General features: G+C 42.1%; 1 protein-coding gene and 1 long non-coding RNA gene across 3 annotated transcripts in view; one reads left to right on the top strand and one right to left on the bottom strand.

Moving 5' to 3' along the window:
- TSPAN4 (tetraspanin 4) overlaps positions 1 to 27906 on the bottom strand; it is a 355015-nt gene that overhangs the window by 230703 nt on the left and 96406 nt on the right. The window lies entirely within an intron of this gene.
- LOC117352135 lies at positions 1676 to 26318 on the top strand. 2 transcript variants are annotated; one of them, XR_004537590.1, is made up of 4 exons: positions 1676 to 2313; positions 16363 to 16444; positions 24318 to 24413; positions 26257 to 26318. It is a non-coding gene; the product is annotated as an uncharacterized LOC117352135 (long non-coding RNA). The 2 variants fall into 2 exon arrangements; XR_004537589.1 differs by lacking the exon at positions 16363 to 16444 and having other exon boundaries at positions 1926 to 2313.

Here is a 27906-nt window from a genome sequence, read left to right as displayed (position 1 = left end):
GTCGAGTGAAGGAAATCACTCACTGTTTGCTCTGACCACCTCTTCCTGCACTAGTCGGGCCTTACCAATCAGGAGCTGCATGTCAAAGCAGCTCCAGATTGGTAAGGCCTGACTTTAGTGCAGGAAGAGGCGGTCAGAGCATACAGCGAGTAATTTCCTTCACTCGCCGGTGCTCCAGCTGCTATCTCCTGCCTCTCCAGCTGTCCTCTTCTGGTCAGCGGTCGCGGTCAGAAAATACTGAGAATGACTGGGACCGCAAACCGCCGACCACGAATGACCATGGGAACACTGTACCTTCTTTTGGATTTAGCTACACCTTTAGAAAACTGCTAAGGCAAGAAATTGGCTTTCATGGAACGGCTGGAGATTAAACCTATACATTTATTTTTGTGAATCTTGATGAGCATGCCAGAGATTAAATTTATGAAAACTTTAGATGCAATGAGTTCAAAAGAGCAGCATGTTCATTCACTTAACTATATCACCATGGATCAGGCTAAACGAAGAGTGTTTTGATAAAGTTAATATTTTAAATCTTGATAGATTGTGAGGCCATCAAAAATGAACTTTCAAGACCTCACAGACTTTAAATTCAGATATGATTTCAAAATGGAGAAAGCAGCTCTTATACCTGTAAATGTCATACAGTGGGAATTCCCCAATAGGGGGTCATCAAAAGACATCCAGATAAATCTAGATTAGAATCAGTTTAGACTGTGACACTTACTATTTTGTTTTGCCTTGTTTCTCGTCCCTCACGATATGGACTGATGTTCTTCTAATTTGTATTCTATTTTATTGGTTGTGTTATGCCGGGTTTCGTATTGCTTGTTCCCTGATTTCTTCAATAAAAATTATTTACAAAAAAAAAGAACCAGTTAGACAATTAGCAGAACCTGAGTTACTAGACCAGTTAGAATTCTTAACAAGGTATCATCAAGATAGAGCTAAAACTAGGGTTGCCAGATTTTCCCTTCAGAAAGTCCGGACCCCTAGCTCCGCCCCCAGGCCTGCCTAGTTATGCCTGCCCCTGCTCTAATTTGGCCCCAAACCCGCCCTAGCCCCGCCCCCTGCTACTTGCTCTTGTCAAACATCACTGGCATCCCCCCACTGTGATGTAATCGTGTGATAGCTGCACATGCGCGGACTTCCTTCCTGCCCGACACAGCTTTTCAAAACCTGGACAAAGTGCCAGGTTTTGAAAAGTGAGGGAGAATCGGGAGTAAGACCTGCATATATTGTAGGCGAAGACCCCTGAGAACCCCAAATAGTTATATTTCTAAGAGAGACATTGTGCATATGAATTCAAACTTCTAAGCAATAATTTTCTTCTCTGCCAGTAAGAGAGAGATTCACCTTTGCTCCAGAAAGATTAAAATAAGTAATGTATCAGGTAACCTTTAGAAACCTTCTAGTCCTCAGAACTAGAAACAAATAATGTTTAAATATAAGGAAGTGTGAACATCTTTGCAACAAAACTGCAGAATGACCGAGAATCCATCTCATACATTTCATCTACAGAATAAAAGCATCTGTGAGAAAGAGAGGGCCAGATATTCAAAACAATTTAACCAGGCAGGAAAGGCTTCTGTTTAGTTAAATGGCACTCAATGCGTCAGGAGGGGATATTCAGTGGCACTTAACTGGGCTCAATACTGACCTGAAAATTACTTATGTGTTTAGTATTGCAGCAATATCTGAGCAAGAATTACACAGAAAAACTTGGTAATAATCCAGGAGACAGCTAGCAGATAAACCTCACAAGACAACTGTTATTATAATCATTATTATGATCCTGAAGGAAAAGTTCCAACTATAATAAATCTCTGCAGCCAAGTGGCTAAATTACTGTATATACTTGAATATAAACCAATCGAATATAAACAGAGGTAACATTCTCACTCCCCCCAAAAAAGGAGGAAAAGAAGTTGATAATGAACTAAAACCAGTCAGGGAAGGATCAATCATGAGCAGGAAAATATCTATTTGTTTTCACCTGAATTAAGAATGGGGAACAACGTGCAGGTGGAACTAGTAGTACTAGGAATAGTGTTCCTAGGGGGAATGTTTACAAGGCAATTCACAACATTCATGGGGGACCCAGTTCAAGGCGACACCAAGAACCTTCTAATCTCCATTTTAGCCAGGAACAAGCAACACCTGCAGATCATTATCCTGAGGCTTATAAGAGCCAGCAGCAGTGCTAAGAGAGGAGGCAGCCACAGAACCAACCCAAGCTGGAGAGGAAACAGGGTACTGAAGGAAAACCAGTGCCTAGGACTTGACAGCAGCATATCTCAACAGAATGCAGAGGTAAAAACTGATCTGTTTGATACTGAAATGTTGGAAGATTTTCTGATTGAGTATTTAGACCCTGAGGAAGACTTTGTTTGATCTAAGGTCATGCTGAAATTTTGCCATATAGCACATTTAGAATTTTAAACTGTTTGCAAGTTGGATAAAGAAGTAAATGGGGCTGGCTGTCTAAGTAAACCCAAGATTGGGAAAATTTGCTTTAGTGCTTTAATGCAATGTGAACGTTTTTGCAACTTTTTTTTGGAAAAGAAACTGTGTTTTCTAGGCTGGGGCAGTTTGTACTGCACAGCACTGGCAGTGGTTTTTGGTATTTTTTTTCTTTCTTTTGACTGGATTTTGGGTATTGTGGGGAGGGACCACAACCAACGGTCATTGTGGGAGGAGGTCTCTTCTGCCCTGAGTTCAGCAGTTAGAAATGCTCAGAGGCAAGATCAGTCTGGTACTGCCAGTAACAATTTGAATAGAAACTGTGTGAAAACATTTTTGGGAACCAGTTGACTATACACTTCTCCCTCCCTATTCGCAGGGGTTAGAGGCAGAGCTGGCCCGCAAATAGAGAAAATTTGCAAATAACTTTTGGGCTGGCTCTGTCCCACCCCTGGACCTTACCTGGTGGTCTAGTGGTGATGCGGGGCAGGAGCGATCTTCCTACATTTCTGCCCCATGCAGAGCCATGCTGTGAGTTCCTGTGTCTTTATTACTTGATCCACCACTCCAATTGGGAACTGATTAGCCGCTCGGTCAGTACCATGTGCTCTGGGTTCTCTCGGCCATACCTGCTTGGGCCCGGCCCGGCCTGGTGATGCATAGTGACAATATGCCCACCTGCCATCAGTTGGGTGCAAATATTTATACCATGTTTCAGCAGGTATAAGTCCTCATACAAAATAAGTACTATTCTATAAAGGTTGCTCAGTATTAAGAGAATTTCATAGAACTGGCACTTAGCACAGATCTTTGGGTGGCCATTTAATGAACCTGACCCACAGACTGCAGAAGACATAGTCCTCTTTTGTATCCTATGTAACATAGTAGATGACGGCAGATAAAGACCCGAATGTCCATCCAGTGTGCCCAAACTGATTCAATTTAATTTTTTTTTAAAGTTTTTCTTCTTACTTATTTCTGGGCAAGAATCTAAAGTTCAACCTGTTACTGTGCTTGGATTCCAACTGCTGAAGTCTCCATCAAAGCTCACTCCAGCCCATCTACATCCTCCCAGCCATTGAAGTCCTCCCCAGCCCCTTCTCCACCAAACAACCATCTACAAACACAGACCATGCAAGCCTTAGTTCAATATTTACTATTTTCTTATTCTAGATCCTCTGTGTTCATCCCACGCTTCTTTGAACTCAGTCACCGCTTTCCTCTCCACCACCTGTCTCGGGAGCGCATTCCAAGCATCCACCACCCTCTCCGTAAAGTAGAATTTCCTAACATTGCTCTTGAATCTACCACCCCTTAACCTCAAATTATGTCTTCTGATTTTACCATTTTCCTTTCTCTGGAAAAGATTTTGTTCTACATTAATATTTTCAAGTATTTGAACGTCTGAATCATCTAACCTGTCCCTCCTTTCTTCTAGGGTATACATATTCAGGGCTTCCAGTCTCTGTTCATACATCTTCTGGTGTAAACCTCCTATCATTTTCATCACCCTTCTCTGGACCGCTTCAAGTCTTCTTACGTCCTTCGCCAGATACGGTCTCCAAAACTGAACACAATACTCCCAATGAGGCCTCACCAATGACCTGTACAGGAGCATCAACATCATCTTCCTTCTACTGGCTACGCATCTGTTTATACAGCCCAGCAGCCACCACCTTGTCACACTGTTTTTTCATCTTTAGATCTTCGGACACTATCACCCCAAGGTCCCTCTCCCCATCCGTGCATATCAGCTTCTCGCCTCCCAGCATATACGGTTCCTTCTGATTTATTAATCCCCATATGCATTACTCTGCATTTCTTTGCATTGAATTTTAGTTGCCAGGCATTAGACCATTCCTCTAATTTTTACAGATCCTTTTTCATATTTTCCACTCCCTCTTCGGTGTCTACTCTGTTACAAATCTTGGTATCATCTGCAAAAAGGCACACTTTTCCTTCTAACCCTTCAGCAATGTCACTCACAAACATATTGAACAGGATTGGCCCCAGCACCGAACCCAGAATCTTTTGGTTTAGCAATTCCATTTTTCATCTTCCTCCTTTCACTAATAATCTGAAAAGTTTTGTCTCCTTTTTTTTTTTTTTTTTAACATTTTTAGCCATTTGTGCTTTCGCCGGACGTATTCCACTCTTGGCTTCTTTTAGTTTCACCCAGTAGTCCTTTCTGCACCCCTTGTTTTTTTTTTTTTATTTCAGGAACGCCAACTCTTTCACCTTTATTTTCTCCGCCACTAGTTTGGAGAACCATATCGTTTTCCTTTTTCTCTTGTTTTTATTGCTTTTCTTCACATAAAGGTCCATAGTCATTTTTATCGCTCCTTTCAGCTTAGACCTCTTTTTTTCCACTTCTCTTATATCTTCCCATCCTAACAGCTCTTTCTTCAGGTACTCTCCCATTTTATTAAAGTCCATACGTTTGAAATCTAGGATTTTAAGTACCGTGCGGCCGCTCTTCACTTTAGCCGATACTTAAAGTATGTAGATTTTGGCCCGCCCTTCTATAGCTTCCTTTCTGGCAGTATATAAGACTTAATAAACAAACTGGGTAAGTTAACTCCAATAATTACTTCTGTTCCTAATAAACAAAAAGAAAGGATAAGTTAACAAACCCGCAGAAAGTATGAGGGAAAAGTCAAGGTTAACAGCCTGAGAAAGAGGCAAATATACATTCTGCTCCTGGAATGACATTTCCACATCTACCTGTGTTGCTCATAACTGGAATTCAATAAAGTAGTGAAGGGGAAAGTGTATTAGATTCTGACAATTGGCTTTAAATGAGAATCCGACAGGAGGAGTTAAATCACATTTCTTTCAGGGAGATGGCACAATGTAGGACTATATGCTAACGCTGCAGCTTTCTACGCTTTAGTCGAGAAGACTGGCAGATATAATAGTTGGTTTCCAGAGCCCAGCATTCAGCTAGAAAGGATTTGTGTTATTTAAAACTGTTAACTCGCCATTTATTCTCTCTTGTTTTCAAAGATTGTGCAATTTCAGGCTTAAATGGAAGATACATTTCAACAGAGATTTTTCTAGCATGAGTAAAAAGAGAAGATAGGAAGCATGATTCTTATTTCATCATTTGGAATTAATGGCACAGATGAAACAACAAAATGTAATGTAATTCAGTAAACAAGAAGGGAATTATCAGGTCATGGTCCAAATCTCACAATGTCCTGTTCTCAACTTGCTTTCTTTGTTTTGAAAGGCATGTGCTGTCGTATCACCTCCTCATTTACATTGCCAGTATTAAATTGTTGAACTGTTTATGGCCCTGATTGAGTTTTATATAATGACAAATTCTATCTCAATTAAATTTATTGCAATTTTATATACCACCTTTCAGCTAAAGAAACAAAATGATTTACAGACAGGTGAAAAATGTTATGTTCTATTTTATACCAACAAAATACAGCTAACACACCTTCCAGTATAAACGAGAGCAAGGCATAATGAAATAACTTTTATTAAGGTGCCTCCCCCTCCCCCATTCTCTATAATGGTGGATAACACTCATCCTCCCTGTCTCATCAGCTCACAACATCAGACTCATCTTCAACTCATCTCTCTCCTTCTCCTCGTATATCCAACAGACCGCCAAAACTTGTTTGTTTTTATATAATATTGCTAAAATCCTTCCTTTCTTAAGCATTCTCTTTTCGGCTATTTCATTCATAATCTGATTAGAAATAGCTTAGCTTCAGGGTCTATCCCAAACTCAGAGAGAGTCATCTATTCATCCAATTATTAAAAACCACGAGTCCACTGCAGAAGAATCAAACTACCATCCAATAGATGTCCAATCAAATCAAACTTGCAATACCTTCCTTGCAAAACTGGTAGCAAAGGCAGTCTTTATTCAAATTACAGACTTCATTGACAAAACGCACGTACTACACATCAATCAGACTGGTTTTAGGACCAACCACTCGACTGAACACTCTATGATAGGCCTAACAACTAACATTCAGTATTTTGTGGATCATCATAAGTCTGTTATTTTGATCTCTCTTGATTTATCTTCGGCATTTGATACCATTGATCATCACTTACTCATCAGTAAATTATCTTCCATTGGCATCTCCAATCAAGTTCTGAGCTGGTTTCACTCGTACTTTTCAGATCATTCATCAAAAGTTTCCTTCAACAACTTGACCTCAAATATTTACACCAACTCTCATGGAATTCCTCAAGGCTCCATCCTTTCACCATTGTTTTTCAACTTTTTCTGTTCCCTTTATTGACAGTCAATCTATTGGGTTTTCAGTTTATGCCTATGCATATGATATACAACTCCTGCATCCTCTGGACACAGGAAAATCCCAATGACATCAGTTAGAATTTTAATCGCTTAGAAATATTTGATAAACTTGTATATCATTTTTTAAATAAAACTTGAGCATGCTGCCAAGACCCTTATCCTCGCTCTCATCACCTCTTTTCTGGATTACTGCAATGCAGTTCTCAAGTCTTCCGCTAAACCATATCTTTCCCCTTCAATCTAAAACTGCTGCACACCTCGTATTCCACCAGGGTCATAATACCCACATTACTCCTCAGCTCTCTTCACTTTCTCCCTGTCAGTCTCCACATACAATTCAGACTCCTCTTACTGACTTTCAAGTGTACTCGCTCTGTAGCTCCTCAATATCTCTCCTATTACTCACTAAACTCCTCCCCTCCCCCAGAACTCCGTTCATCAGACAATTCCCTCCTGTCGGTACCCTTCTTTTCTACTGCCAGTGCTCATCGTCATCCCTTCTATCTTGCTGCGCTGCATGCCTGGCTCGTTACATCAGGCTCCGTCTCTAATGGTGTTCAACTCCAGGCTGAAAGCCCACTTATTTAAATCCTTACTCTACCAATCTATCTGTCATCCCCCTCTATAGTCCTCTACCACCCCTTCAGGCCCCTCTAATTCCCTACATGAGTACTAAGTTCAGATTCTCTCCTTTTTGTACTATGTTATTCCACCCCCATCTAATTTCCTGTCCTACTGCTAGCTGCCAGACTTTATGCTGGTCCCAGCAAATATTCAGCTGGGGCATGCATAACAGTTATGTGGGACCTGGCTGAATATTGACTGGGCTACACAACTATTTAAAAGCTTTCTAGAGCCTCCCAATCACTTCCCCCCCAAAAAAAAATCCAGCACCTCTCCTTCAATTCCACCACCCCTCAGACCCCAACATTCAGAAGCCCCTTTCTCCTGGAATATCCACCCAACATTCCCTCCCAATCTGCATAGTACTGTGAGGCTGCTGTGAAAGGTGGCAGCAACCATTTTGAAGATGCTGCTGCTGCTAGGATCAGGAGCAAGTAGGTTTCATTTCTGCCGCCATTGGAGGCCCAGGGGACCTACCCAGAGGCTCTAAATGTCACATGCTAGGGCAGGGAGCTATTTTAAAAAGGGCATAAGCAACTTCACATGGATTTGGCCTCCTGGAATATCCCCCGGAATCTTGTGGGTCTGCCTCGTTTAATCCGTGGAGCTGTGCTGCAGGAATGCTATGCTCGTGTCTTATATAAAGGCTACTTCACCCAGGTTCAGCTTCATAAAATTGGAGGTATTGCCTCGCCTTTGTCTCAAGTGTGGTAGAGCCCCCAATTCTTTTTCACATGCCCTGTGGGAGTGCTGGTGCCTTCGGGCCATTTGGGTGGAGGTGATGCGATATTTCAGTTCCATCTTGGGTCGCACTGTGGTGGGTACTTTTGATCAGGTGGTACTGGACATTCCTAGCCCGCCTACTCCACAGGGCTTTAAACTAGGTAAGTCGGGGGAGGGTACAGGCACAAACAACATACCAGGCGAACTAAAATGCCAATACATTTATGAGGCTGAGGAAAGTAGACACCGAAATTCTGGGTCAGGGGTGAGAGCACACACTTTTGAGTCGGGAGTAGGGTCACATCATATTTATGGGTCACATTGTAATTCCGGGTCTAGGGGGAGTACACACTGTAGTTCTGGGTATATGGGGAGTACACATTGTGGTTCTGAGCCTCAGGAAAGCACAAATAACACAAACAATGCTAAAGGAGTTCAAATAGCTCAAACAGGAATATCCCCACTGAGACATAACAAAAATATAACATGGAGGGCTATGTACGTCAACGCACACAGTTTAGGAAACAAGATCCTGGAATTGGAAACAGAAATAAGGAATGCCGACCTGGATGTGGTGGCGATATCCGAAACCTGGCTCACAGACTCCCACGGGTGGGACATGGTCATACCGGGTTACAACTTGCTTCGCCGGGACAGAGAGGGTAGGAAGGGAGGGGGTGTAGCATTATATACTAAAGATGACATTAAGGTCACGAGAATCTCAGATGTCCAGTATACTGGAGAATCCCTTTGGGTTAATTTGGCGTTATCTTGGCGTAATTTACAGACCCCCAAGACAACAGGATGACCTGGATATGGAAATAATCGAAGATATAGAAAATATCACCTTGCGTGGGGACACAGTATTGCTAGGTGACTTCAACATGCCTGATGTGGATTGGGTTACACTTACCTCTGCTTCCGGCAGCAGCAGGAGGCTATTAAACTCTATAAAAGGAGCAAGCCTCAGGCAACTGGTGTTGGAACCGACAAGGGATCAGGCAATACTGGACCTGATACTTACCAATGGAGAAAGTGTCACAGAGGTCTCGGTGGGCGACACATTGGCCTCCAGTGACCACAACATGGTATGGTTCAATATCAGGAAAGGTTTCACTAAATCTACTACACTAACCAAAGTCCTCAAATTCAAGGACACAAATTTCAAAGAAATGGGAGACTTCGTTCACCAGGCGCTACAAAGCCAAGAAGAAACCGATAACGTGGAAGACATGTGGTCGACTTTGAAAGCAACAAGAAGCAACAAACCGCTATGTAAAATCAGTAAGTAAACGGCGAAGGAACAATAAGCCACAGTGGTTTACTGCGGAGATCTCAGACCTGATCAAGGAGAAGAAAAAAGCATTCATCTCTTACAAACAATCAGGGAAGCAGGACTCTAGAGCAGACTACCTGACCAAATCAAAAGCCGTCAAAACAGCAGTCAGGGAGGCTAAATTCCTCATGGAGGAGTCTCTAGCAAAGAACATCCAGAAGGGAGATAAATCCTTCTTCAGGTATATCAGTGATAGAAGAAAAAACTCAGGCGGGATTGTACGTCTTAGGAAACCAGACGGAGACTATGTGGAAAAGGATTCGGAAAAAGCCCAACTATTAAATGAATACTTCTGCTCAGTCTTCACCCGAGAAGCGCCAGGGCTCGGCCCTCAGCTACAGACAAGGGTTGGCTCAGTTGACCCGTTTAGTAACTTTGAGTTTACGCCCAGCAGTGTCTACGGTGAGCTGTCAAAGCTCAAGGTTAACAAAGCAATGGGGCCGGACAACCTGCACCCCAGGGTGCTTAGGGAGCTGAGTGATGTCTTGGCGGAGCCACTGTCCGCGCTCTTCAACCTCTCCCTTAGTACAGGCAGCGTCCCGTTGGACTGGAGGACGACTAACGTCATTCCACTCCACAAGAAAGGCTCAAAGATGGAGACAGCAAACTACAGACCAGTGAGTCTAACATCGATAGTGAGCAAACTAATGGAAACTCTAATCAAACACCAATTAGATAAGATCCTGGATGAGGAGAATCTACGGGATCCCCGACAACATGGATTTACTAAGGGGAGATCCTGCCAATCCAACCTGATCAGCTTCTTTGACTGGGTAACGGGGAAGCTGGATATTGGGGAGTCCCTGGACATCGTGTACCTGGACTTTAGCAAAGCATTCGATAGCGTACCCCACTGCAGGTTACTAAGCAAGATGAGTTCTATAGGATTAGGTAACACATTGACGAAATGGGTTGGGAGCTGGCTTGGAGGTAGGCTCCAAAGGGTGGTGGTGAACGGCACCCCCTCCGAAATGACGGAGGTGATTAGTGGAGTACCACAGGGCTCAGTTTTGGGCCCAATCCTATTCAACATCTTTATAAGAGACTTGGCAGAAGGGCTTCGAGGTAAAATAATATTATTCGCCGATGACGCCAAACTGAGTAATGTAGTGGGCAAATGCACAACAGACGAAGATTCAGTGCCCGACAACATGATGCATGACCTACTCCTACTGGAGCGATGGTCTAGGACATGGCAACTCAACTTCAATGCCAAAAAATGCAAAGTTATGCACCTGGGCAGCCAGAATCCATGCAAGTCTTATACCCTTAATGGCGAGATCCTAGCAAAAACGGTAGCAGAACGAGACTTGGGGGTAATCGTCAGTGAGGACATGAAGTCTGCCAATCAAGTGGAGCAGGCTTCGTCCAAGGCAAGACAAATCATGGGCTGCATACGAAGGGGTTTCGTCAGTCGTAAGGCGGAAGTCATTATGCCATTGTATAGATCCATGGTGAGGCCCCACCTGGAATACTGTGTGCAATTCTGGAGGCCGCATTATCGCAAGGATGTGCTGAGACTGGAGTCGGTGCAAAGAATGGCCACCCGGATGGTCTCGGGATTCAAGGATCTACCATACGAAAAACGGCTTGACAAATTACAGCTATATTCGCTCGAGGAGCGCAGAGAGAGGGGGGACATGATCGAGACGTTCAAGTATCTTATGGGCCGCATCGAGGCGGAGGAAGATATCTTCTTTTTCAAGGGTCCCATGACAACAAGAGGGCATCCGTTGAAAATCAGGGGCGGGAAACTACGAGGTGACACCAGGAAATTCTTTTTCACTGAAAGAGTGGTTGATCGCTGGAATAGTCTTCCACTACAGGTGATTGATGCCAGCAGCGTGCCTGATTTTAAGGCCAAATGGGATCGGCACATGGGATCTATTCACAGGGCAAAGGTAGGGGAGGGACATTAAGGTGGGCAGACTAGATGGGCCGTGGGCCCTTATCTGCCGTCTATTTCTATGTTTCTATGTTTCTATTCTGGATGCTTTTGGGACCTTGCCCAGAGAGGCTCGTTGGCTTTGTCGTAAGATGTGTATTCTACAACAATGGACTTCTCCGAGCTCCCTGACTTTTATGCAGTGAAGAACCCACCTCCATGCATTAGTTCTTTGGGAGGCACGGGAGGTGGGGAGCTCTCTTAAACATCGGCGGCATTTTCTGCTTCTTTGGGACCCATATTTGTGCTCTGTCCCCTAGCGGACACAGCCTCATACTTAATACCCTATCTTAACTGTTGGGTGTACCCACATCAGTTCTGGTTTTTCGTGTCTCTCTGCTCTGGGGGTGGGGAGCGGGTGAGGGAGGGGGATCTGATTGGGGTGTTTTTTTGGGGGGAGAGGGTGTCTAATCCTGCTGAATGCCCTGGGTTCATCCGAGCTCAGACCCTGGGGGAATCATGTGCAATCTTTTGTTCCTTTTCTGGAACTGCATCCTTCTCCATGCTTGTAGGGTAAACAGGGGGGGTGGGAGGGTGATTTGGAAGAGATTTCTGGGGTTTGTGGGTGGGTATAAATGACACACGATTTTGTAATGTTCTGATTTTGTTTTAGCAGATAGGCCGCCTCGGTTTGTCTCTTGTATACAACTGTTCTTTGGTTATGCCTGTTTTCAGTAAATAAAAATTGTTTACAATCTAAAGGGCATGAGCTGTCCTAAATTTGTTTAGCTAAGTGGGTGCTAGAATTGAATACTGCTGGCATCTGCATAACTTCCAGCTCCTCCCCCAACTCCATTCCCTTGTACTTATATTGGTGTGATGTACAGGTTTTCTTCACAGACAGAAGTGGATAGAGATTTAATTGAAAACATTCAAAATATAGCTATAAAAAGAGCTATTAATAGGTGATTTTAATATGCCAGATGTTGATTGGGGTCTCCCTATCATGGGATCTCTTAAAAGTAGGGAGTCCCTGGATTCTCTACAGGGAGAACTGTTACATAGTAACATAGTAGATGACGGCAGATAAAGACCCGAATGGTCCATCCAGTCTGCCCAACCTGATTCAATTTAAATTTTTTTAAAATTTTTTCTTCTTAGCTATTTCTGGGCAAGAATCAAAAGCTCTACCTGGTACTGTGCTTAGGTTCCAACTGCTGAAGTCTCCATCAAAACTCTCCAGTCCATCTACACTCTCCAAGCCCATCCTCAACCAAAAGGCCATATGCAGACACATACCATGCAAGTCTGCTCAGTACTGGCCTTAGTTCAATATTTACTATTTTCTGATTCTAGATCCTGTGTTCTTCCATGCTTCTTTGAACTCCATCACTGTTTTCCTCTTCACCACCGCCCTCAGGAGCGTATTCCAGGCATCCACCACCCTCTCCATAAAGTAGAAGTTCCTAACATTGCTCTTGAATCTACCACCCCAGAACCTCAAATTATGTCCTCTGGTTTTACCATTTTCCTTTCTCTGGAAAAGATTTTGTTCTACATTAATACCCTCCTTTCCTCTAGGTTATACATATTCAGTGCTTCCAGTCTCTTCTGGCACAAACCTATAATTTTTGTCACCCTCCTCTGGACCACTTCTTACGTCCTTTGCCAGATACGGTCTCCAAAACTGAACAATACTCCAAGTGGGGCCTCACCAATGACCTGTATAGGGGCATCAACACCTTCTTCCTTCTACTGGCTACGCCTCTTTATACAGCCCAGCATCTTTCTGGCAGCAGCCACCATCTTGTCACACTTTTTTTGCCTTTAGATCTTCATACACTATCACCCCAAGGTCCCTCTCCCCATCTGTGCATATCAGTGTCCCAGCATATACAGTTCCTTCCAATTATTAAACCCCAAAATGCATTACTTTGCATTTAATTTTAGTTCCCAGATATTAGACCGTTCCTCTAATTTGCAGATCCTTTTTCATGTTTTCCACTCCCTCTTTGTTACAAATCTTGGTATCATCTGCAAAAAGGCAAACTTTTCCTTCTAATCTTTCAGTAATGTCACTCACAACATATTGAACAGGATCGGCCCCACCACCACCTTCTGGCGTCTGTCAGACAACCAGTTTCTAACCCAGTTCACCACTTTGGGTTCTAACTTCAGCCCTTCCAAGTTTGTTCAAAAGCCTCCTATAAGGAACCGTATCACAGGCTTTGCTGAACTAAGTAAACTACATCTAGCATATGTCCTCAATCCAGCTCTCCGGTCACCCAATCAAAAAATTCAATCAGATTTGTTTGGCACGATTTACCTTTTGTAAAGCCATGTTGCCTTGGATCCTGTAACCCATTAGATTCAAGGAAGTACACTATCTTTTCTTTCAGCAACACTTCATATGTTCCAGCAGTTGGTAGTGGTATTCATGTGGAATGGGGTCATACTGGACTTAGTGTTCACTGATGGGGAGTTTTTCTGATGTTTATAGTGGGTGATCATCTAAAATCCAGTGATTTAATATTCCAGTGTGGTTTAATATTAAGGCAGATGCAGAGAGGGTTCATTTGAAAATGAAGGTTTTAGACTTAGAAACAATCTAACTATGTTAGATGGGGAATTAGCTCAAGGAGTAGTCTGGATGGGAACATTTGAAAGGATGAACGCAGTGGGCAAAACTGAAAGAAGCTACTGCAGGGGCAACAAACCATTTTGTAAAAAAATGTAAGAGGAAAAGAAGGCCACTTTGGTTTTCAAAAGAAGTAGCTGAAAATATAAGGAAAAAGGTTACCTTTCATAAACTGTAAAAGATCGCAGAAAGAGGAAGACGGGCAATAATATCTGGAAAAGTTAAGAGAAGGTTTAGTAGTCAGGAAAGCAAAGATGCAAACAGAAGAAAAATAGCTGACACCGTTAAGTGTGTATACGTGGGGGGACGGAGAAAGTGCAAAAGTGAAGTTGTGAGATAGAGAATGACACGGGGAAAAAATCTGTCCCCGTCACCGCCCCGTCCCCGGCCCACCATCCTCTGCACCGCCCCGTCACCGCCGTTCCCTTCACCGCCACGTCACCGCCACTGCCATCCCATTCACCGCTCCGTCACCGTCCCCGCTGCATCCATATAAGCCTTAGTACTGTAATATTTAGCTTATTCCTTTCTTATAAATCAAAGTTCCTGCTGCTGAACTAGAGAAAGAGATGTTCAGCTGGCAGGGCTTTGTTTATAAATTGTTATCAACACAACTAATACTACTTTATTCTAAAGTAAAAAATAAATAAATATAATTTTTTTTCTGCTTTCCACATCTTCTCAGTCAATTCCTTCCATCCACTGTGTCTTCTCTCTGCGTCTTCCATTTGCTGTTACTGTGCCTCTCCCTTCACCCCCCCCCCCCAATTGGTCTAGCACCCATCTTCTTCCCTCCGCTCCCCCATAGTCTGGCATCTGTCTTCTTCCCATTCTGTCTTCCACATTTCCCTTCAGGGTCTGTTCCTCTCCACCCTCCTTCAATGTCTGTCCTATTCCTTTCCACCACCACCCTTCCTCCCTCCTTTACCATCTGTTCCTTTCTACCACCCTTCAGCTCCTCTCGCGTGGCCTATCTATCTACCTTCCTCCCTCTTATTTTCACGGCACGTTACAATGTAATTTGTGCAAGCCACTGGAGCCTGTGAGCTCGGTCCCTGTTCCATCCCCATAAACCATCTCGCTTCTGTGCTCCTATTTTCCCCATTTCTAATATCTCCCCTATGTATCAAGTTTCAAGTTTCAAGTTTATTAGTTTGCTTGTTGAATCGCTTAATCAGATTTCTAAGCGATGTACAATAAAATATACATGTAAGGAAACGAAAACATTACATACAGTTAATTAATTATAACGTAAACAAAAGGTAAGAGGGAGTGAAATACATTTTTTATAGTAAAGAAAGAACATACAGGGAAAACACATAAGGAAATTAACAAAAAAAAAAAAAAAAAAAAAAAAAAAGATAGAAAAATAATTCAGTAGAGTAACACTATATAATAAAATTTAATTAATTTGCAAATGCGTCCTTGAACAAAAGTTTTTAATTCGCTTTTAAATTTCTGCCATTGCCCCCCCCCTGTGTCTATATACCATCCCCATGGCATGTCCCCTTTATGCCTCTGTCCCTATGCCCCATGCACATAATTTCCCTTCTTTCTATTACCTTCCTGTGTCCAGATTTCCCCTATCTTCCTCTTCCATACCAGTGTGTCTCTTCTTTTCAACCCCATCTAGCTTTTTTCCCTCTTTCTTCCTCCCTCCCTGCTTCTAGCATCTGGCTCACCTGCCTGTCCTTCCCCTTCTTTCCTGCTGTGGGTTTTTCTTTGCGTCTTCATCTCCTTGGCCCAGAATCCTTTTCCCTTTCACTCCCTCCTTCCAGTTTGAGCCGGGAACACGAGCGCACGGTCCCCGCAGCCACCACCCACCTGCCTAATTGATCCTAGTGTTTAGCCAGCTCTTTCCCTTCTCCTCACCTTAGTTTGTAGGTTTTCTTTTTCGGCGACCTGCACGCTTTTCCAAAGAGCCGCGCACGCGCGGCTGCTCAGTGTTCAATCTTCTGCTCTGCTGCAACTTCCTGTTTCCGGTTGCGTCAGAGCAGAAGATCGAAACTGAGCAGCAGCGGGTGCACGGCTCTTTGATAGCGTGCGGGTCGCCGAAAAAGAAAACCTACAAACTAAACCCGGGGGCCGCGGGTAAACCGCCACCATGTCATTCTCTATTGTGAGACTCAAAAGTAAAAGGGAGCAATGTGTGGAAGCTGATAAAGATAAGGCTGTATTGCTTAACAAATATTTCTATTCTATGCTCACAACTGAGGGGCTGGAAGCAGGACCACAGAAGACAAACACAAATAGGAATGACTCTGAACAATTTTCAGAGGACTTTGTGAGAAGATAGCTAAACTAAAGATGGACAAAGTGATGAGGCCAGATGGCATACATCCGAGGGTACAGAAAGAACTTAAGAAGTTCTGGAGGTCTTCTGACACAGCTTTTCAATGCTTCTCTAGAGTCGGGAGTCCAGAGGACAGAAGAAGGGTGGCTGTGGTCCCTCTCCAAAAAAGAAGTAGTGAGGAAGGGAACTACAGACCAGTAAGTCTGACTTCTGTGGTAAGCAAATTAATGGAAATGCTTTTTCAACAGAGAATAGATTACAGGATTCAGAGCAATATGGTTTCACTAGAGGTAGGTCTTGTCAGACAAATCTGATCAATTTCTTTGACTGGGTGGCCAGAGAATTGTATAGAGGGAGTGTACTAGATGTGGTGTATTTAGATTTTAGCAAAGCCTTTGACAGTGATCCACACAGGTGTCTAATAAATAAACTATATGCCTTCAGTATGGATGGACTGAATTATGAACTGGTTGCATGGAAAGCGACAGGGCAGTGGTAAACACGGATCACTGCAAAGAAAGGGATGTTACTAATGGTGTGCCATAAAGTTTGATTCTTGGGACTTTTCTTTTTAATATATTTGTAAGTGAAGGGTATTTGTAAGCTGAAGGGTTGTCTGATAAGGTTTACCTCTTTGTGGTGATACCAAAATCTGCAATAGGATAAGAACATAAAAATAGCCTTACTGGGTCAGACCAAATGAAAATCAAGCCCAGTAGCCTGTTCTCACGGTGGCCAATCAGTTTACTAGTACCTGTCTAAAACCCAAGGAGTAGCAATATTCCATGCTACTGATCCAGGGCAAGCAGTGGCTTCCCCCATGTCTTTCTCAATAACAGATTATGGACTATTTCCTCCAGGAAATTGTCCAGACCTTTCTTAAAACCAGATACGCTATCCGCACTTACCACAACCTCTGGCAATGTGTTCCAGAGCTTAACTATTCTCCGAGTGAAGAAAAATTCCTCCTAGACACCTCTAATGGGATGCATAACAAAAGGAAGGACTAGAGAAGCTTGAAGAATGGTCTGGAATTTGGCAGCTAAGATTTAATGTTAAATGCCAGGTCATGAATTTGTGATGCAGTGGGAGAGTGGGCATCTTTCCTGCTGCTGTGGGGGGGGGGGGGTCTCTTTTCAAAGTGGCTTTTCTAGCAGTCTCCAACACTGCCATGCCCAGAATTTAAACAGTGCTGTCACTGTATAATAAGTTTATATACCACAGGACTGAAGTTCTATGTGGTTTACAATGATTAAAAGATGCTACAGATTGAGTAGAATTAACAAAGTTAAGGGTTAGTGATAAACGGCTCTAGAGATCAGATATTGTGGACTAAGAATTGTACAGGTCAGTTACCTAAATACTTCAGGAACAGATATTATTTTTAGGTTTTTCCTAAATTCCCCATAAGTAGTAGGCATGAGCAGTTGTTCCAGGTCTTTACCCCATAATGTTGCCTGATGTGCGAGAAGATGTTGATGATGATTTTTTAAATTTACATCCTATAACTGGTGGAGAAACAAAATTCAAGTGTGAGCGTAACATAGTAACATAGTAGATGACGGCATATAAAGACTCGAATGGTCCATCCAGTCTGCCCAACCTGATTCAATTTAAATTTTATTTTTTCTTCTTAGCTATTTCTGGGCAAGAATCCAAAGCTCTACCCAGTACTGTGCTTGGGTTCCAACTGCCGAAATCTCCATTAAAACCTACTCCAGCCCATCTACACTCTCCCAGCCACTGAAGCCCTCCCCAGCCCATCCTTCCCAAATGGCCATATACAGACACAGACCGTGCAAGTCTGCCCAGTACTGGCCTCTGTTGGTTGTGAAAGAGAAAAGGTCAGTTATATATTTAGAGGTTAATCCGAATAGTACCTTAAAGCAAAAACATCCAAATTTGAACCTCACACATGCTTCTGTCGGCCGCCAATGCAGAAGTCGGTAGGAAGGCGTTACATGATCGAACTTCAACCCAACAATTAGCCTTACCGCTGCATTTTGTACCCGTTGTAATCGCTGCATGTTCTTCTGGGAAAGTGCCAAATCAGCAATATTACAGTAATCAAGTTGACTCAGTATAAGGGATTGTACCAAAATTCTAAATGATGAGACATCAAAATATGCTGTAATGGACCGAAGCTTCAAGAGTGAAAAAACCTTTCTAACCAAGGAGTCCACCTGATCTTTCATGGTTACGTTCTGGTCCAATGTTACGCCCAATACCTTCATAGTAGATTGAATAGGATAACTGAGTTTATTGATGCACAGTGATGATTTAGTGTCAAGCGGGTCTGATAAAGCTACAAAGAATTTTGTTTTTTCTGAATTAAGCTTTAATCAGAATTCACTCATCCATTGCTCCATCAAATTTAGTGCTTCTGTTGCCTTAGGGGTAACTTCCAAGAGAGAGGTGGCGAATGGGATAATGATCGTAAAGTCTTCTGCATAACTAATTTTATCCCCAGCTGGGAAAGTTGCACACCTAATGAAGACATGTAAACTTTGAAAAGCAATGGGGATAGTGGTGACCCCTGTGGCACGCCAGATGGATTGCTCCAGGTATCGGAGAGCATAATTGCCGACATCCCTGGACCAGTCACTGATTTTTGTCGTCAAAAGCAGACGCCGCTCTTGGATTATGGCTCAGCAATTTTTTTTAAGAATCCACTGGAGTGCTCATTTTAATGTTAAAGAGCGTGTCAGAGACTGCTAGAAACCTCGCTAAAAACAGAGATAAGCCATTTTGATGATCTGTCGCTAAAATGCGTGCAGGCTAGACCATTGGAAAACAGCTTAGCGATGGCGTTAAAGTTTTGAGAATCTGACCCTTATTGCCCCAGGTACAAAATAAGTACTTTTATGTGAGCTGCTGCTTTCATTGTAATCACAAAGGCCGTATAACAAATCCCATGTTCTTTCCCTTTATGCCAGTCACAGAGCTGGTATAACTGAAGGCCTCAGCTACAATCTGCCCAGACTCTACCCATGTGTATGCCCACCTTCACAAACTACACACCATTGCATGTAGGTACCATTTTATAGATTAGTACATACTGACAATATTACCATATACATGCATACGCACCTAGAGCTATTGTAAATCATTTAAAAATGTGCCTAAATGATAGTAATCTGTACTTCTGTGCTGTGCCAGTGTGCTGCCTAGATTTTGTCCATGCGTTTGCCATCTTCAAACTCTGCTCCTTCGCATTTTCTTGTCATGTTATAGAAAAGTGCATAGCAGGAACATTGGCATTGACATACCATGTGTCCCAAGATTCTGGCCATTTATGTGCATTCTTGATATCTAACTCCCCTCTTATGAACGCATAGCGCGGGTTTTAGCGCTGGCAGCGGCGATATCTGCTCCGAGACTCGTAGGAATTCTATGAGCATTGGAGCAGTTACCGCTGCTGCCGGCGCTATGCTTTCATAAAAGAGGGGATAACATTAGGTTTCAGGTTTATTTAAAAATTTGATATACCGCCATAAGGCCCCCAAATATATTAAATATTTTAGCCTGGAGCTAAACAAATAGCTTTAAATAGTCACCGCATCACTGTTAACCTAGAATTTACATCATCCTTGGCTCATTTTTACTGGCCTGATAAAGACAACATGTCTCATGGAAGTTGGTTATAAATATTAAGTTATTTCAATTAAAACTTCTTTACTGACCTAAAGAGCGATCCTGTGGAATGCTACTGTCTGTGGTTCTGCTATATTCTTGCAATCTTATTTGCTACCATCTGATTTCATATGCCACTGGCAAGTATTAAAATATTAATATGGCTGGCTTACTATTACTTATGCATGAGATGGAGCTGCAAGGAAATCAACCCTGTGTGCAGGGAGCATACACAGAACAGTCGCATACAGTATCATCAGCCATGCAAATGTGAATAAAACAATGGGAAATGAATTCTTGTCCCAGAGGAGAATCAGGCAGCTTAAGTGAATGAAATGCCGCTTCTCTTCTGCTACAAGAATTTCTCCCTTAACATCATCCTAGATTTCTTTTAGGGTCATGATCTAACTGTGGGTTTATACCCTACATTCCTGTTTCTGCTCCTCTAAAAAAAAACTGCATTAAGAAGAGATAATTTTTAGGTCCCTTACAGCTAAGGTGACGCGCTGTAATTATTTTCTGAAAATAACCAAGCTGGATGCAACTCCCGTTCAGAAAAACTCCCAGCACTGATCTAGAATCAGAAATCTACTGAATCTGTCTTTCTCTCCACAGTCACAGATCCAACCGTGGTCTCTGGCTCAACAGTAGGAATCTGTATATCAATCGACTAATAACCTTCACTCACCCTCCTTTCTTAAACATATTGTCCCCACTACTCAAGTAACTAAGACTATATAAACCACTTATCAAAGACATGAAAGCCCAGTTGGGCCAATACCTCACTCCCTCCATATCATTCCAAATTAAAAGGGGTGAAATGTAAGAGGCATGCTCAGTGAACCACTATAAACCAGAGCCAGGCAACGTGTCCATTAACAAATTTAAATACAATCAAAGTCATCACTTTCCAAAGCTGCACAATCTCACTTTTTAGATGGCTGTGGCATTTAAAAGTCACCTTTTTATAATGAAGAGCCACATCCCCAAACCTTCAGTAAAGGAGGGAAAAGGCAAGATGTGAATGAACAATTGATCGGCTGCTTAGCAGCACACCAGTGAACAACAGTCACATTCAGGCGTTAGGGCACCAGTCATTAGCAGTAAGGGCCTTTATCCATTACAGAGCTGTGGGGTTGCTCAGCTCGTCAGACTGCCCCTCTCTCTACCAAGTCCCATGCTGGTTAGCAAACACTGACGCAGTGGTATGCATGAGGGATGGCAATGGAACAGTAAACTCAGAAAAACACACAGGTATGAATCATTTCTTCACCAGTTGAGACTCAAAAAAATACAGAATCTTCAGCAAGGAAAACAAATTAGACAAATAAAATCAAGAAAGGTATGAAACAACTAAACATGGTGGGGGCAGCAATCAAAAGTTTGCAAACTCATCCTAGAAAAAAGTGCTACATACCTCATTGCTGAACTGAATATCACTAGTTAACTTCAAAGTACACCGATGCCAGCCTAGTCCACTCTTCAAAGCAATTTAACATAGTAGATGATGGCAGATATGGGCCCAAATGGTCCATCCAGTCTGCCCAACCTGATTCAATTTAAATTTTTTAATTTTTTCTTCTTAGTTATTTCTGGGCAAGAAACCAAAGCTTTACCCTGTACTGTGCTTGGGTTCCTACTGCCGAAATCTCTGTTAAAACCTACTCCAGCCCATCTACACCCTCCCAGCCATTGAAGCCCTCCCTTGCCCATCCTCCACCAAACGGCCATACACAGACACAGACCGTGCAAGTCTGCCCAGTAACTGGCCTAGTTCAATATTTAATATTATTTTCTGATTCTAGATCCTCTGTGTTCATCCCACGCTTCTTTGAACCGTTTTCTTCTCCACCACCTCTCTCGGGAGCTCATTCCAGGCATCCACTACCCTCTCCGTAAATTTGGGAACTCTTTTTCTAGAATACCCATCAGAGCTATCATCTCATTACCCTTGATGTCCTGAATGCCATCAAAATGTCTTCCTTTCAATATTTCCCTTATCTTCAAGTAAAGAAAAGTAATTGGGGCCAGCTCAGGTGGGTAGGGAGGGTATTCTATTAGTTGTTTTTCTTTTCTGGCTAAATCGCCCTCACAAACTCCATGTGAGCTGGTGCATTGTTGAATGTTTGACGAGACTGCCTAGACGAAACTTATACGTTCCGAGTTATATAATGTAAAGATAGTTATAAGTGCCCAAAAGGTATGAAATGTGACCAAATAACCACTGTAGTTGAGACTAAATAAAGACCCCCTACGCACTCCCCCAGTGTTCATTGACCCCTCACACACCTGCAAAAATCAGAAGAAAAACATACATTTGTGTCTCAGAATATCAGCACCTAGTATAGGAAAGCCTAGTAGAGCTGCACATAGGTCTCTTAAATAGCATGGGGGGTGGGCTAGTGAACCATAGAGAGGAGGACCCAGGCCCATAAGCCCTCTAACCACTACATTTATGGTGGAACATGTGTGCATCAAAAACCTCTTATAGGTGCCACCTGCAGCCATAAGGGCTATTGGGGTGTTAGATAGTTGGGTATAGTGGGTTTGGGGGGGGCTTACCATATCCTATAAGGGAGTTGCGGTGATCTAGCATCTTTGTCCCTCTCTCCTTATTTCTCTGCTGACCCCTTCCCAGCATCAATCTCTTTCTACTTTCTCATTTCTCTGTATCTCTCCTTTTCCTTATCTGATCTCTCCATTCTACCCTGACTCCTTCCCCTCCACCAATCTCCTTGCCAGCTGTTTCCTTCCATTTTTTCCTCCTCCCCTCCCAGCAGCATCTCTTTTTCCCTCTCTCCAGCTCTCCCTTGTCCATCAGTTTCCCAGTCTCCAACTTTGGCTTCCTCCGCTTCCCTTCCCTCCTAGCAGCTCTCAGTACTTGCCTGTAGCAGCTTAGCGATTCACTTAAACAGCCTTGAGCCCTTTGATGGGTCACGCCGGCCTCTGAGGAAAAAGGAAGTTATATCATAAGAGGCGGGCTACAACTCGGCAAAAGCACCAAGGCTGCCTAAGTGAATCGCTGCGTTGCTGCAGGCAAGTATTGAATTTGGCCCCCCTGATCTCGCCGGACCTTTATGGACCGGCAGGAAATTTCTGCGGACTGGAGGTTGAACACTGGTTTAGACGTACTTTTTGTGAAAGGACATTTTAAAGGTGCCGACTTTGGAAGACTAGTGCCCTACATCCAAATTGGACTTAAACGTTATTTTGAGCAATGCTAGGAAATTCTACTTTATGGAAAGGGTGGTGGATGCCTGAAATGCACTACCATGAGAGGTAGTAGAGAGGAAAACGGTGACAGAGTTCAAGGAAGATGAACACAGAGGATCTAGAACAGTCACGGGCAACTCAGTCCTCGAGGGCCAGAATCCAATTGGGTTTTCAGGATTTCCCCAATGAATATGCATTGAAAGCAATGCATGCAAATAGATCTTATGCATATTCATTGGGGAAATCCTGAAAACTCTATTGGATTCTGGCCCTCGAGGACCGGAGTTGCCCATGTCTGATCTAGAATCAGAAAATAATAGTAAATATTGAAGAACTAAGGCCAGTACTGGGCAGACTTGCACAGCCATATAGCCTTTTGGATGAGGATGGGCTGGGGAGAGTGTGGATAGGCTGGAGTGAGTTTTGACAGAGACTTCAGCAGTTGGAGCCCAAGCACAGTACCAGATAGAGCTTTGGATTCTTGCCCAGAGATAGCTAAGAAGAAGAAAACTTAAATTGAATCGGGTTGGGAAGACTGGATGGTCCATTTGAGTCTTTATCTGCCATCATCTGTTACTATTATGGCCTTCTACATATTCAATGCAAGAACCATTTTTATTCAAAGGCTTTACAAATTGTTTCATCAGGCCTAGTTTTATATGTAGTGGTGGCAGTGTAATTCTATCTCATGCTAGCAAAGGTTCATGGATTAATATTCCCTTGGAGGCCAATCTTTTTTACCCAATGTTCATGTTTGGCTCTACAGAAGAGATCTTTTAAATAGCGGTAAAAAAAATTAATAAATTCAACCATATCTAAGAAACTAGAGCTGAATCAGCACCCCAAATAACCTCAGGAACAAGTCAAAACTCAAGGCACCAAGAATTTTTTTTTTTTTTTTTAATTAGCCTGTGTAATATATTATAGGAATTATTTCCTTTATTTTCCTAATTTGCTTTGATTGTAATAAATGAGATAAATATTAAAATATATACTGTATATACCATTAGCTTTCCTTTCTTTGCCTCATCTGATTTAAGGTTCTGTATATAGATGGACCCTCTTATCTTTCATCGTAATTCCTTATGCCCTCCAACTCTTGCAATCTTTCACTGACAATTGTCTTCACATACTGTCAGTTTACACTATGTGATAACTCCATGAGACACTATGCTTTTTATTGGCATGCATTCTCAACTAATCTCTATCTGAAATTTTTCCTAGGCTGCATTAGAGACTCATCTGTTTAAAAAGGTCTTTGGCAGCGATGGTGATGAGATTGCAGGGAATCGATTGCACATGGCCTGCCTTGAATGACTGGTGGGTATTTGTTATGATCATTTTTTTTAATTTTATAGATTAATTTCTAGTGTATGATTGGTTACTGCTTTTAATCTTCTCTTTCCTATTCAGAATGGAGTTTGATTCTACATGGATTTTAGTTTGTTCACTGCTTTGTTATGCCTTCAGGAAAGATGGTTATAATAAATATAATAAATCATAAATCAAACCATGATTTGCATTGAGGTTATCTCAAGCAGAAATCATTAAAGATATCCTGAAAACCTGGCCTGAACTCCTCCTGCATCCTTGGCTTACAACCTAGAGCTCTAGATGTCATTGTGGACCAACACATTGAAATCTCCTGCTCACTGTGTGTGAAAAGCCCCCAAAAAGCAAACAGAATGTTAGAAGTTATTAAGAAAGGAATAGAGGATAAAACAAAGAATATCATAATGCCTATGTATTGCTTCATGGTATGACTATACTTTGACTATTGTATGTAATTTTGGTCACTCATATCAAAAATGATACAAGGGATGGAATGACTCCTCAATGAGGAAAGACTAAAGAGGTTAGGACTCTTCAACTTGGAAAACAGGACAGGAAAATGCCATATGGCCCATCTAGTCTACCCATTAATACCAAGGGCAATTTTATAACGTCACCTAATAAGTGTGCAAGCGAGCATGCATGTTATAAAATAATAGCACTTAAACACATCATAGAGGTACCAATAATTGGCATAAATGCAAGCAAGTGCTAGATGCTATAATGTATCTGAAAAGTTTTTTTATAGAGTATAATTGCAAGGGGGTGTACACATGGGCAGGCAATGGGCATGTTGCCAAGCAACACATGCAACTTATAGAATACTATCTATTGCATGTCAACTTATTAGCCATTGATCTGTTGTAAGTGGGGGCGCCTACAATTCAGAGCCTCATTGCGGCTTTGTACTAGTATTCTATATCAGCTTGGTCATGTTCTAAACTGGTGCTATGCTCACCTCATTGTGACCCTTACATCTTGGTCTGAAGTTATACTGTAGAATGGCCACCATGTGGGGAGGGTTATTATCAATGTTGGCTACTAGATATGTTATTTTACTGTTAACCCCAGTTAGTAATAACAATGTCTCATTATACAAAATTTGATCATTTGATACAATGGCTTGATATACTACTTATGGCAGATAAAGACCTGAAAGTTCCATCCAGTCTGCTCATTAAGGAAGTCATCATGCCGCTGTATCGTGCAATGGTGCGGCCGCATCTGGAGTACTGTGTCCAGTACTGGTCGCCTTACCTCAAGGACATGGCAGTACTTGAGGGAGTACAGAGAAGAGCAACTAAACTGATAAAGGGAATGGAAAATCTCCCATATACCGACAGATTGAAGCAGTTGGGACTTTTCTCCCTGGAAAAGCGGAGACTTAGAGGAGACATGATAGAAACCTTCAAGATCCTGAAGGGCATAGAAAAAGTAGACAGGGACAGATTTTTCAAATTGTGGGGCACCACAAGTACAAGGGGGCACTCGGAGAAATTGAAAGGGGACAGGTTTAGAACAAACGCTAGGAAGTTCTTTTTCACTCAGAGGGTGGTGGATACATGGAATGCGCTTCCAGAGGCTGTTGTAGACAAGAAAACATTAAATGGTTTCAAAGAAGGTTTGGATAGATTCCTAGAAGAAAAAGGGATTGAAGGGTATAGATAGGTATAGACCACTACTCAGGCAATGGGCCTGATGGGCCGCCGCGGGAGCGGACCGCTGGGCAGGATGGACCTATGGTCTGCCTCAGCGGAGGCAACTTCTTATGTTCTTATACCCATTAAAAATGCATGATTAAATTAACTTGTCTCTTCTATGATATTTTTAGGTCATAGACTGTAAAGTCCACCTGGTATTGTCCTAGGTTCAAGATGCTGAAGTTGCTGTCGAAGCTCACTCCAGCCTATCAAACCATCCTGTTTGCTGGATATCTACCATATAATAAATTTGAAACAATGAACAAAGGTTTTTTTGTGTTGTTTTTTTTAAGGTAATTTTTAATCTATAATCCAATAAAAACCAGCTCAAAAAGCTGAGTTTTCAGGAACTTACAAAACCCAGAAAAGTTACCAACACTTGAAGGCAAAAATTCTATAGAAAAGGTCCTGAATAACTAAAACCCTATTCTGTACAGAAGTAAGTTTAATAACCTGAAGAGATGGAAATTGCAGAAGACAATGTTGTGAAGAACACAAGAGATAAAAATGATCTTGTTTAATTAAGCTGTCAGCAAGTACTATGGTGCATGCTTTAAAAAACATGTAAAGTATTTCAAATATAATTCTAGCATGAATAGGCAGCCTGTGTAAGTTCTTCAAAAGTGGCATGACATAAGCAAATTTCTTACTAAACAAGCTGCAGGGTTCTGGGCAAGGTGAAGTTTCTTTAGACTATCCTTTGTATGACCCAAACAGAGAGAGAGTTACAATAGTTTAGCCTACTGGTAACAAAAGGCATGGACCAACCTGATCATATTTTCATTGGAAAGAAAAGGCCTTAGCTGACAGATCAGGCTCAATTAGAAATAACAGGATTTGACCATTAAGTACATTTGTTTATCAAATTTCAATGACTTGCCAAAATGAAATCCTAAGGTAACTATTTCCTCTTTAAGAGCATCAGTTGAACTCTTGATTGACAGCCACAGCACAGCGGATTTTTCTACATTAAAAATCAAATTATGCTCATTTAGTCATTCAGCCAATAAATTTACGCTGGGTTTTACTAAACTGAAGAAGAGCTTCTTACTGTGGGCCAACGAGGTAAATGCTCCAACACTCATAGGAATTGAACGAGCGCTGGAGCATTTATCTAACTGGCTCACAGTAAGAAGCTCTTCCACAGTTTAGTAGAAGGAGCCCTTAGCTTTCTATTTAGATCAGACATCACTTGAACTGTTATAAAAAAAAAATCATGTAATTGAATATAAACTGACAAAAGATGAAACCTTAACTTTAGCTATCAAGGAGATTTGCCAAGGGTAAGTAGGTGCCCTCACTTTTTCGGCTTGCGAGCTACTTTTAAAATGACCAAGTCAAAATGATCTACCAACAATAAAATTTTAAAAAACACAAAGCACACTATACGCAGAGAAAAGTGTCTGTTATGAGGATTTATATCTGCTGTCTTTATTTTGCACTATTACTAAACCGCGATAGTGGGTTTTAGCACAGGGAGCCTATGAGCGTCAGGAGCTGTGAGGGGCATTCAGTGCAGCTCCCTACGCTAAAAACCGCTATTGCGGTTTAGTAAAAGGGAAGGGGGTATATTTGTCTATTTTAGTATAGTTGTTACTGAGGTGACATTCCATATTTTAAAGTCATCTGCTTTGACCTCTGAAAAAACCACGAATACAAATGATGATTAACAATTTTGATCACTAAATTGAAAATAAAATCATTTTTCCTACTTTTTTTGGTGATTTCAAAGTCTCTGATTGCACTTCCTTCTATACAGCCAATATTTCTTTCTTTCTCCC

Source organism: Geotrypetes seraphini, chromosome 19 (genome assembly GCF_902459505.1).
Source record: "Geotrypetes seraphini chromosome 19, aGeoSer1.1, whole genome shotgun sequence".
NCBI lineage: Eukaryota > Metazoa > Chordata > Amphibia > Gymnophiona > Dermophiidae > Geotrypetes > Geotrypetes seraphini.
Note: the sequence above shows the minus strand (reverse complement) of the source record. Positions and strands in the feature narration are given on the sequence as shown.